The following is a 13,016-nucleotide window of genomic DNA, read 5'->3' as shown; positions in this document are numbered from 1 at the left end:
AGGCATAGAAGATTCTTAATTGAATCACGTTCCTGCTGGTAGGTGAGACCGAATCATGGAGTGTTTGTTGTAAGACTGTCAGGCCTGGGCCAGGGAGATGGCTCATCAGGTAAAGGTGCTTCCTGCCAAACCTGATGATCTGAGCTTGATTGCTGTGACCAACATGGTGGAGAGAGAGTAGTGTGTACCCACGGGTACATTCATGCAATAAATAAATGTAATTTAAAAAAAAAAAAAGACTGCTGGCCTGATACACTTGGAATGAAATAAACATTAAACATGGAATAAGAATAAAGCCATTTGGCTTGATTGGTGGTAACTCACTGCTCAGTACAAATGAGCATTTTGAATGGTAGCAAACTAACCTAGGAGGACAGTCTCTTAAATACAAAGCTAAGTACAAATGAAAGAGAAAAGGGGAGGGGGGCTCTTAGAGTTAAGTGTGTGTGTGTAGGAATAATTTGGGGCAGTTTTCTAAGGTCCTTGAATTTGACACCTTGAGGACAGGGACAAATCTGACATGCAGAATGTTCTGGTTTGGTCACAGTGTTTCTGGCGGTGGGGGGGTGACCAGTAACACAAATTGCATGATCGTATTTCTAGAAATATCTAGAACAGGCAAATGTCTAGAGTCAGTGCAGTTAGTAGAGGATTCTCATGGCAGGGGACATTGTATGACTTAGGTGACTGCTAGAATGTGGGGTTTGGGGGCAGGGTGTGTGATGGACATTTTTGGGGTTGGTTTGTTTGTTTTTGATCTTTTTGAGACAGGGTCTCCCGGTTGCCCCAGCTGGCCTGAAACTCACTATGTAGACCAGGCTGGGGTTGAACTCACAGAGATCCACTGCCTCTGCTGTGTCCATCTGGCTGCGATGGACATACTGTAAAATTGGTCCTACTGATGGCTGCCCGTGGCTCTGTAGAGAGACTAGAAACTGAGTTGTACACTTTGAATAGGTGAAATGTATGATGTGTTTGTTGTTCATGTCTCAGTGGAATTGTTACCAGCCAAAAGTCAATCGGTGGTTTAAAATAGACAGGTTTTACCAGCAAACCAGGATGTCTTGCTGTACTTGGGTGAGTGAAATAGCTTAGGTATTAGGATTAGGGTGCCCTTTTCACCCACTCCCTTGAGTCATGAGTCATGGCATTTAAGCCTGGGAGTAGTCCCATTGCTACAGGGCTAACCCTGTGACCTGCTTTGACTAGATAATGCCATGGGAGTGTCCTGGGCCTGGTCTGAGCCAGAGACTTGAGAGACTCAGGCAGGCTACCCTTGTGCTTCTGAGTCCCTGACCACTATGTTAGAAGTGCAACTGTTTTGCTGGAAAGTTGTGTACAGGGAGAGTCCATGGTTTTGTGAGCAGGAGTCCATGTCTCACAGCATCCCAGTGGATTTGCCAGCCAGTCACAAGAACAGACATCAGCAAGACCAACCAACCCCAAAACCACCTGGTAGAGCCTCAACCCAGGGTGCAGAATTGTGGAGGAGTAAAAAGGATTTTCCTTTTAATATTTGAAATGTTAAGGTCGCCAGGTGTGGTGGCACACACCTTTAGTCCCAGCACTCGGGAGGCAGAGGCAGGCGGATCTCTGTGAGTTCAAGGCCAGCCTGGTCTACATAGTTCCAGGACAGCTGGGGCTACAGGGAGACCCTGCTTCAAAAAGACAAAAAAAAAAAAAAAAAAAGGAACCGGGCATGGTGGTGCACACCTGTAACCCTAATACTCAGGAGGCTGAGGCAAGAAGATCACATGTTCAAGGCCATCTTTGGTTAGTTTCAGAACCTGTCTTAAAAAAGGGAACTGGAAAGACAGAGCCACAGTTAAGAGCTCTTCTCTTCCAGAGGACCTGAGTTTTGCTCCCAGCACCCATGTCAGACAGCTGACAAGCGCCAGTAGCTCCAGCTCCAGGGGACTGGATGCATTCATGTGTATATACTAACACAGATAAACACAACCAAAAACAACAAAAATAGCTGGATGTGGTGACACATGCTTTTGATCTCAGCACTCAGGAGGCAAAGGCAGGTGGATCTCTGTGAGACAGAGACCAGCCTGGGCTATGTATTGAGTTCTAGACCAGCTGGGATTACAGGGAGACCCTGTCTAAGAATAAAAAAACTTTAAATGTGAATGAGTGTATTGCCTGCATGTATGTAAGTGCACCTGTGTCATGCATTGCCCTTGGAGGTCAGAAGAGAGTATCTGATCCCCTGGAACTGGAGTTAAGGATGGTTGTTAGCCACCATGTAGGTGTTGAGAACCAAACCTGGGTCCTCTGCAAGAGCATCCAGTGCTCTTAACCACTAAGCCATCTCTCCAACCCATAAATACCCTTTTTAATAAAAGGAAAAGAAAAAGCAAAAGAGACTTTCCTGCATGGATGTCATTAAAGATCACCATATGGAGATTTTCCTTAGCCTGCAATGCTAATTGTTTTTAAATGTCAGGCATCATCTTCTAGTTTTCTGACAGAGTATTTTGTAAAGGGAGCTCCACTTGGGCATCTTTCATTGTGTGTAAACTTGACGGTATGAAAACACTTGTAACATTTCTCCAGCCTCAGGAATGGTGAGCAGGGTGCATTCTCTGATAATCCTGGGAATCAGGCAGATTCTCCAGCTCAGTTCCTTCCTCTCACTTTGATCTGTCATTATGGCCCCAGGTGGGAAGGCCTAAGTAGGCTTGCTCCTTTTTTTGTTGTTTTTGGTCTTTTTGAGACAGGGTCTCCCTGTAGCCCCAGCTGTCCTGGAACTCACTATGTAGACCAGGCTAGCCTTGAATTCACAGAGATCCGCCTGCTTCTGCCTCCCGAGTGCTGGGATCAAAGGTGTGTGTACCATCACGCCCAGCTGCTTTTTGCTTTTTATCATAAGTCAAATTGGGTATGATGTTTCAAGCCTATAATCGTAGCACTTGGGAGGTAAAGGCAGGAAGATCAGAAGTTCAAGGACATCCTCAGATGCATAGTGAGTTTGAGGAAAGTCTGGGCTCCATGAGACACTATCTAAAGGGAAAAAAATAAGCCCTGAGAGAGTTTGTTCTGTGACAGCATACCTACCTTCCCTCATGGCCACTGCTGTGACAGGACACCAGGGAGTTAGTGCTCCCTTCACATGGCAGACACATTTCCAGGGCACCTCATCACCATAAAGAAATCATTTCCATGTTTGCATCGTCCAGGGAGTTAGCCCCTAGCCATATGTGGCCACCTAAATCAGTGTAGTTACAACTGAATCAGGCTGGAGAGATGGCTCAGTGGTTAAAAGCACTGACTACTCTAGCAAAGGACCCGGGTTCGAATCCTAGCAACCACATGGCAGCTAGCTGTTCTTAACTCCAGTTCCAGGAGATCTAATGCCCTCTTCTGACCTCCTTGGGCATTGCACGGCACGGGTGCACTTACACGCAGGTAATACGTAATACATGTAAAATAAAAACAAACCTTTTTAAAAATTAAAATAAAGCCCAGTGAGGTAGTGCGTGCCTGTAGTTCCAGCACTTGGGAGGCAGAGGCAGGAAGATCTCTGTGAGTTCAAGCCCAGCCTGATCGACATAGTGAATTCTAGGCCAGCTGGGGCTACAGGGAGACCCTGTTTCAAAAAGACCCCCCAAAATTAAAAACCTGAATCAAATGAAAACTCCTGTTACAGCTGCTGCATCTCTGTGCTGTGTAGCTACACCTAGCTAGCAGCTGCCCCATGCTGGTATGTCCTGGGTGTGAATGAATACTAATCAATCCACCAGCTCTTCATCCAAAAAGAATCCTGATTCCATTCAGATGCTGATTCTCTGTAATCCTCACCCTGCCAGTCACCAGCTAGTTCCTCCTGTGGGTCAAGAGAAACAAAGGCTGTCTTTGCCCTTTCCCTGATGGATAGCAGTGCTATCTAGGCCCCATTGCTTGCTCTTCACAGTGACTAGCTCAGGACCCCAGGTTCCCATCTGGACTGGTGGTTTCCCAGGTTTCTTAGGGAGTGGACCAGGGACATGAGTTGCCAGTTCTTCTCCATTGCTGTGACAAAACATTCTGACCACTACCAACTTGGGGAGGAATGGGTTTATTCAGCTTACATCTCCCAGGTCACAGTTCATCAGGGAGCCCAAGGTAGGAGGAACTCAAGGCAGGAACCTGGAGGCAGGAGCTGGAACACAGGCCATGGAGGAACGCTGCTGCTCAGCCTGCTTTCTTATGCAACACAGGCCCAGCTGCCCAGGAATGGCACCACTCACAGGGGACTGAGCCCTCCCACATCACAACCATCAAGAAGATGCCCCAGAGACATGGCCACAGGCCAGTTCAATGGAGGTGATTCCCCAATTGAGGCTCCCTCAACCCAGGTGTGTCAAGTTGACACTAAAGCTATCCAGCACACCAGGGTAAAGTCAGAGAGCAAGCAACACCAACTTTACACTGAGACTGCTGAGTTTTCTGTTGCTTGTAGCCAAAAGCCAAGTATCATGAGTCTATCAAAAAATGGTAAAAATGGGCCAGTGGGATGGTTTATTTGGTGAAGGTACTTGCCACTCAAGCCAGTTGAACTGAGGTTGATACCCAGAACCCACAGTGGAAGGAGAGAACTACTGAAAGTTGTCCTCTGATCTCCGTATGTGGGCCATGGAACCTACACACCTGCTGGTGTGAGCATGCACACTGGTAATAACTTTTTTTTTTAATTTAATGATAAATCTGAGTGTGGTGGGACACACCTTTAATCCCAGAACTTGAGAGGCAGAGGCAGGTGAATCTCTGGGAGTTTGAGGCCAGCATGGTCTGCATAGTGAGTTTATAAGACAGCTGGGGTCACAGGGAAACCATGTCTTTAAAAAACAACAACAAAAAAAATTGATGGTAAAAGTACAGGGCATGGTGGCCCATACCTACAATCCTAGCACTCAGGAGGGTAAAGCAGAAAGATCACTGTGAGCTTAAGCCAGCCTGGGTTACATGGTGAGTTTACTGTCAGCCTGACCACTAGAAACAAAGTTGACCTGGGGAGATGGCTCAGTAGGTAAAGGTGCTTGTCACCAAGCCTGATGACCTGAGTTAGATCCTGGGGCCCCACATGGTGGAAGGAGAGAAATGACTCCTGCAAATTGTCCTCTGACCTCCACAAATGGGCTGTGGTACATGGGTGCCCCCCCCACACACACACACAAAGAGGGGCACATGCCTTTAATCTCAGCACTCATGAGGCAGAGGCAGGCTGGATCTCTGAGTTCAAGGCCAATGTGGTCTACACAGTAAATGCTGAACCAGCCTGGGCTACATAGTGTCACTGTCTCAAAAAAAGTGGAAGAAACAGAGGAAGAAAGAAAAGAGAAAAATGAACATAAAAGGTAGGTGTGGGAGCACAACCTGTAATCCCAGAATTTAAGAGAATAGCTTTGGTTATATATGCAATCACCCCTTGTGAGAGTAACTGGATGAACTCTTTGCCATTTAAGCCATCAAGCAGGTGACAACACAGCAGGTGTCTTCAGATTGGGAATGTGTCTCACAAAATACACTGCTGAGGGCAGCTAGTCACCTGGAGAATGCCTGAGTATAGACTGGAATTGGAAAGACTGCTCACTTAGGCATACGGGGCTCTTCTTTCTTGGGCCCCATCCTGTCCTGGGTGTTGCCCTTGACATCACTCAGAGGTCCCTACCACAGGGGATGGACAGACCTGACATTACCTATCTCATTTTCCCCTGACACTTCTGCCTTTTGCTTCAGAGCTGTGTATCCTCTCCACCCAGCAGCTACATCTCCTTATTCAGTTTCAGCTCCCTCAAACTTGTTCCCAAGCCACCTGGAGGGCCACAGTATATAGACTGTGGAACATTAACTGAAGGCAGACTCCAGCTCTGCAACTATGGGGAAGTTGTTCTTGCTGGGGTGAGACTTCTCAGTGGGGCAGTGGTTTTGGGGTCACCCAGGCTTCTGTAAGTAACCCCTCACCCCTGTTCTGTAAATAATAAACTCGCTGTTCCCCAAGTTGGACTTGGGTGTAATCTTGTACTTCAGTTTGTCATTCGTGCCCTAGAAGGAGGGGGTAGGTGTTTGGGGCCCTCCAGAGAAAGAGTTCTGAACTACCACGTCATGGCAGCTCAGCCTTAGTGCTTAGGCCAATACTTCTGCTTTTCTGGGCTGCCTAGTTTCCTGGCAGTGACACTAACAGGTCCAGCTCATCCCCCTGCTTCAGGCCACATGCTGCACAGGCCATGAACCACACTGTGGTCTAGGTAGCACCCCGGGTCTTCTGGCTCACCTTGGATATAGACAGTTGTCATCAATTAATTCTGTTTATCCCAGGGACTTGGTGTAGCAGCTGTGACTACAAATGATCTGAATGGAAACAGAAAATAGAAGTGGAAGTCAAATCAGAGCCCAGCAGTGCCAGGGATTTGGCTGCAGATTCTGCTGTTAGTGTGTGTCAGTCCCACTCTCAGGATGATGTTGAGTGCGTTTTTACAGAGGATGTGAGACTTCCCTGTTAGAAAGGTGAGTTTTCATTTGACGTTTTTCAAGAGTTCATTTTATCTAACCCTCTAGGGAGAATTCTGTACTTGTTAGGTACTTTTCAGCTCTGTTTAAAACCCACAAGATGTACAAATATCAAGCATTCCACAGTAGAAGGGGCAAGAGGGGAACAAGAGTAAGTGAAAGCAAATGCACTTCTGCTTCTGTGTATTACAATAGATTCAAGATGTTAACGGGTTCTGCTGTGCCCATCCACCATCTTCTAACTGCCACTTTATAATCCCATCTTAATCTCTCTGGGTGTGGGGGCATCCACCTGTAAACCCAGTATTTGGAGGCAGGAGAATCAGTAGCTCAAAGTCATAGTGAATTTGAGGCCACACTAGGCTACACAAGACCTTGTCTGAAAAACAAGTTATTTGAAATTATATTGCAATAAAAAAGATTATTGGGAGCTATAAACATATTCATGTGTTAGGTTAGGCTATATAGGAAAGGTTAATGGAGAGGAAAGCAATGAACCAGACCTGAAGCAGGGATATAAAAATAACTCAGCCTAGGGTTGGCAAGATGGCTCAGTGGGTGAAGGTGCTTGCCACCAAGCCTGATGACCTGAGCTCAATTCCTAGTTCTTAGATGGTGGAAGGAAAGAACCGACTCCAGCAAGTTGTCTTCTGACCTTGACATGTGCATGTTTACCTATGTGCATGTGCATATGTACACACACAATAAGTAAATTGTAATAAAAAATAATTCAGAGGCTTCTCTGCCCTTCAGTAGGGGCCCAGACCTCACCAGACTGCCTGAGAGTGCTTGGATTCAGCCTCTATGTGGCGGTGAGCTTCCCCAAATCATGCCATGCCCATCCCTCTACATTGAGACTACCTGCAGTCCATCCCACCACCCCAGGTCTAGGCTTCTCTGCCCATAGGAGGAGCCCAGACCTTTCCAGACTGCCTGAGAGTACCTAAGTTGGGCCTCCCCTTAGTGAACTTCCCAAATTGTGCTGTGACTGCTCACTAGTACGGGCCCAGACCTTAGAAAGAAGCCTGAGATTACCTGACTGGCATGCAACTTGGTCCTCTATTGGAGCTCCTGAGTAGCTGTCTGAAGCCTAGACCAACTAGCTATAGATCCCCAATAAGAAACCAACCAAGGCACACCAGTAATACAAACAGAAGTAGACTTCAACTGAACAAAGGAAGGCTTGAGTTTCATACCAGATCCGTAAGCAACAAAGAAATCCACATGCCAAAATCACAATGGAAAGTAATAATATGGAAAACCAAAATAATATGTTCCCACCAACCACCACCAGTCCTATAGCAGAGCTTTACAAGAAGAAACCCCTAAGACAACCCAGGACACAGAATTTAAAAGAACAATCATAAATATGATCAAAGAATTCAATGAATTTAGGGGCTGAAGAGATGGCTCAGCAGTTAAGAACACTGTTCTTGCAGAAGACCTGGGTTCAAACCCCAGCACCCACATGGCAGCTAACAACTGTTTGTAACTCTAGTTCCAGGGGATCCGACAGTCTCTTCTGTCCTCCGCGGGCATTGTACAACATGGGTGCACTAACCTACATGCAGGCAATACATGCATACACATAAAAATAAAATATTTTTAAAAAAGAATTCAATGAATTTAACACACAAATCAAAGAACTAAAAAAGATAATGGATAAACTTCTAAATGAATTCACAAGAGATAGAAATACTGAAGAAAAAAAGGGTTCAAAAAAGGAAGTGAAAGATTCAACCAATTTGAAACAACAGGAGAAAGCTTCACCAATAGACTGAATGAAATCAAACAATATCAGGACTGATTGATGAAGTTGAAGAATTGAACCGCTCAAGCAAAGATTATGAAAAATTTAAAAAAAAAAACCACAGGAATGGAATATGCAAGAGAGGTGGCATACCATGAAAAGGCCAAATTTATGCATCATAGGTATAGAGGAAAGAGAAGAATTTCAGGTTAATGGTATTAACCAGATCTTACAGGATTGTAGAAGAAAATTTCCCAAAATTAAGGAAAGACATGCCCATACAAATCCAAGAAGCACATAGAACACCAAATAGACAGGACCAGAAAAGAAACTCCCCACGGGATGTCATAGTAAAAACACTAAATGTACAGAACAAAGAATACTGAAAGCAGCAAAAGAAAAACAAAAACTCACATATAAAGGAAAACCCTTCAGAATTACAGCTGATTTATCCATGCAAACTATGAAAGCCAGAAGAGGCTGGACCAAAGTATTCCCAGTTCTAAATGATTATAGATGCCAACCCAGAATTCTTTACCCAGCAAAATATCTATTATACTTGAAGGGGAAAGAAAAAATTTTCATGACATGAATAGGCTGAAACAATACATGTCCACAAAACTAAGGAACAAATATACCCAAGGTGCAAAAGAAAGAAACTAAATGAAGGTATAATTGTGGAAACAAAAAAATTATATCAAGAATGCAAGCAGAAATTAAAATAATTGCAACCAATATCCACCGTTCAATAATAGCTTTAAATATTAATGGACTGAACTCCCCAGTCAAAAGACACAGGCTAGTTGAATGGATTAAGAAACAAAATCCATCCTTCTGTTGACTGCAAGAAATATATCTCACATTCAAGGATAGACATTACCTTAAGGTGAAAGGATGGGAAAGAATATTCCAAGCAAATGGAATAAAAAACAAGCAGGGGTTGTAATTCTAATATCTGACAAAACAGACTTCAAATTAATACTAATCAGAAGAGGGTGACTTCATTTTGATCAAAGGAAAAATTGACCCAAAAGGTATTACAATCATGAACATATATGCACCAAAATCTGGCAAACCCAATTCCATAAAAATACAGGACTTTAAACTACAGGACTTTAAGACATAGATTAACCCCAACTCAGTAATAGTAGGGGACTTCAGTACACCACTCTCTCCATTAGACAAGTCAACAGGACAAAGAATAAACAGACATTGAAATTAAATTATATCATACATCAAATGGACCTAATAGACAGCTACTGAATAGTCACCCAAGTACCAAAGAATACACATTCTATTCAGTACCCCATGGAACTTTATCTAAAATTGATCACATACTGGTGTACAAAACAAACATCAACAAATACAAAAAAATATTGAATTAATTCCATGCATTCTATCAGCCCATAACTCAACAAAGCTTAAAATCAACACCAAAAGAAGTCCTAGTAACTACATGAATGCATGCATATTAAACAACGCACTCCTGAATGACAAATAGGTCAAAGAAATTAAGAAAGAAATGTATTCCTGGGATCTAAATGAAAATGATAATACAACACAATAAAACCTCTGGGACACTTTAAAAGCAGTCCTAAGAGGGAAGTTCATAGCTCTAAGTGCCTACATTAAAAAAAAAAATCAGAAAAAGCACATATGAATGACTTAAATTGCAACTCAAGACTGGAAAGGCGAGAATAAATGAAACCCAAACCCAGTAGAAGAGAAGAAATAACAAAAATCAGAGCAGAAATTAACGAAATAGAAACAAAGCAATACAAAGAATCAATGAATGTAAGAGCTGGTTCTTAGAAAAGCTAAACAAGATAGACACACCTTTAGCCCAGCTAACCAAAAGAAAGAGCAAATCCAAATCAACAAAATCAGAGATAAAAGGGGAAACGTCATAACAGACACCAAAAAAGATCCAGAACATTGTAAGGGAATATTTTAAAAGCCTATACTCTATTAAATTTGAAAACCTAAAAGAAATGGATAAATTTCTAAAATCATAGGAACCACCAAAGCTAAACCAAGAAAAGATCAACAATTTAAACAGACCCGTAACATATAATGAAATTGAAACATACAAAACTTCGCAACTAAAAAAGCCCAGGCCCAGATGGATTTACAGCAGAATCCTATAATACATTTAAAGAAGATCTACAAACAATACTACGTAAGTTACTCAAAAAGATAGACACAGAGAACTCCAAAATTCCTTCTATGAAGTTAGTGGCACTCTAATACCAAACCAGGTAAAGACACAGCCAAAAAAGAAAACTATAGACCCATATCCTTAATGACCATAGATGCAAAAATTCTCAGCAAAATACTTGCAAACCACCTACAGACACACATCAAAAAGGTCATCCACCATGATCAAGTAGACTTTATTCCAGAGATGCAGGGATGGTTCAGTATATGTAAGTCAATAAATGTCATAAATCATATAAATGTACTCGAAGACAAAAATATTGTTTCAATAGATGCAGAAAAGGCCATTGATAGAACTTGGCATGCATTTGTGATAACAGTCCTAAAGGGAATTGGACTGGAGGAAACATACCTCAACATAGTTAAAGCTATATACAACAAACCAACAGCCAACATCATTCTAAATGGAAAAAAAATGGAAGCATTTCCATTAAAATCAGAACCAGACAACAATGTCCACTATCTCCACTCATTATTTTTTAAGTATTCATTACTTAAATTTTTATTATTTTATTCATTCATTCATTCATTTTTGTCGTTTTTTGAGACAGGGTCTCTGTAGCTCCAGCTGTCCTGGAACTCCCTATGTAGACCAGGCTGACCTTGAACTCACAGAGATCTACCTGTATGAATTCCAGTGCATGTGGTGGGGCTGTGGGTGGGGGTCAGTGGGGAAGGGGTTATAAAGATGATTAAGATGTTTTGTATAAAATGCACAGAAATTCAATAAAAAATTTTAAGAATGAAATATTCAGTATCTTTAGCCATCAGAGAAATGCAAACTAAAACCACCTTGAGTTTTCATCTTATTCTAGTCAGAATGGCTAAGATCCCCCTCCCCCTTCTCCCTTCCCTTTTCTCCCTTCCTCCCCCTCCCTTCTTCCCCTCCCCCCTTTTCCTCCTCTCCCTTTCCCTCTGTCTTCCCTTCTCCTCCAGCCTCCCCTCACTTCCACACTCCCCCCCCCCTTTTCTTCCTTATCTTCTCTGTCTGCCTTCCTTTCTTTCTCTGTTACATATGAGCATACTCTGCACGCAGCATTCACAGTCTGCAACACCATGAGGAAAAAATGGCATTACAAAGACTGATAGAAACAGGGCTGTGGGTGTCTGGCCTACATACAAGAAACAAATGTTTTTAAAAAAAGATTCCAAGTGTTGGTTTTCATATCTTTTTCTAAGGGCAGAAGGCCCTCAGAGCATCCCTTAGAAAGTGTTGTTGTCTTTATATAGAGTAAATAATGCTTCAATTCTCCACAGTGCTAAGAACTAGTAAAACGATCTAAGCAAATGCTATGGTCAAGGAAAAAACAGATTTTGCTTTGCATATATTTTAAGGCCCTTATGTCAGACGCATCTGGAATGATCTTAGAAGTCACCCTTCTTCCCAGGAACATCTCTACACATTCCCTGATGATATATTTGCCTTTGTGCCCTTTTACATTGCCTGCTTGGGAGAATCATAAAGAACTTCATAAAAACTAGCTAATTAGTAATGATACTGTTTATAGTTTTCCTTATTTTACGTTAAGTCCACCAAAGCAGTGGACCTGTCAAGTCATGGGTCCCAAAGATATGTCAGTCACACCCACCTGATGGAACAAGCATATTCCAGAAAAAAAAGGATGTGATTTCCAGTCTAGTCAACCCCCTGTTGCAGTATTTCCCATCAAAACCAGGACATGGGATCACATATTCAGTGGTTTGAAAGACTTAGGTGAATGTGTACTGAATGCCTAGGGTGCACTTGTCATTGTCCCAGCATGTAGAGGCTGTGCATGGAGCCACGATAGCTGTGGAGTCCTGACCCAGTTTACTGATCCATGGTTATGGCTATAAAGCAGAATGGAACCAGGAGGGGGAGGGGACAAAGATAGGGGTCAGGAAGATTGGGGGGTAGTCTACATAAGTTGGTTGGGGTATCTCATGAATATAGCCATGTCTGAAATGAGACTTTTATAGGGGTCAAGTGGTGCCCCCTAAAGCAATATCCCCATATCCTATCCCTGGAAACTAAAGTGTAAAGTGTGGGGTAATCTTATTCCCTGTGTGCTGCTATAACAAAGCACCAGAATCTGAGTGATTCTCAGTTGTACAGTCAGTAAACATCAGGATCAAGACCAACAGATTTGGTGCCTGGTGTGGGTAGTTGTCTACTTGCATCTTAGTGTTTTGTCCTTTTTTTTTGGTCTTTTTGAGACAGTGTCTTCCTGTAAGCCCCAGCTGTCCTGGGACTCACTATGTGGACCAGGCTAGCCTTGAACTCACAGAGATCTGCCTGCCTCTGCCTCCCAAGTGCTAGGATTAAAGGTGTGCACCACCACACCCAGCTTGTGTTTTGTCCTTCAAGGACCCACCATGTGCAGTCTCTTTCCTGTACTTCTTCTGAAAGCTGTTGATGCAAAAGTACAATTCCTCTAAGGGGATAAGAGTGTTTTCTGGAGCCAAATATGCATGACCATAGCCTAGGTACACAGATTCAGGTTACCCCAAATTCCATTTTCCAAACTGGTAATAGTTTCATGAAGTTTTTATAGCAACAGAACAAAGAAAGCCA

The sequence above is a fragment of the Nannospalax galili genome, unplaced genomic scaffold (assembly GCF_000622305.1).
Source record: "Nannospalax galili isolate Female #2095 unplaced genomic scaffold, S.galili_v1.0 scaffold566, whole genome shotgun sequence".
Taxonomy (NCBI): Eukaryota; Metazoa; Chordata; class Mammalia; order Rodentia; family Spalacidae; genus Nannospalax; species Nannospalax galili.
The sequence above is the reverse complement of the archived record's forward strand: the minus strand, read 5'-3'. Positions refer to the sequence as shown.